We start from the raw sequence: 346 nt of genomic DNA, 5'->3' as shown, positions 1-346 counted from the left end.
TGACTCTGGGATACCGGGCGACCTCTCAGAGTACGCAGCCTTATCTTTGCATGCGGGGCTCTTCAAGGATGGACGAACCCCTTTCCCTAGCTTCTCGTGGGATCAACAATGACAACACCAAACATAGTTGTAGTAAGTTCGGTTCAAAACAACAGAACGCGCAGGGCTCCCGACAATGGGTCAGCCAACAATGCCGACCAATCTAGAGCTGGGGAGCCAATGAAAATGGATTCAATGCGATAGATCGGCGGGATCTCGCAACCTTTGGGTGGACGGAGCGACTGAATCACGACTTGCTAGAGTGCTACGGTGCGAGTGTGGCCCCTGAACGAGGTTACATGGCACG

Source organism: Belonocnema kinseyi, chromosome 10, assembly GCF_010883055.1.
Source record: "Belonocnema kinseyi isolate 2016_QV_RU_SX_M_011 chromosome 10, B_treatae_v1, whole genome shotgun sequence".
Taxonomy (NCBI): Eukaryota; Metazoa; Arthropoda; class Insecta; order Hymenoptera; family Cynipidae; genus Belonocnema; species Belonocnema kinseyi.
Note: the sequence above shows the minus strand (reverse complement) of the source record.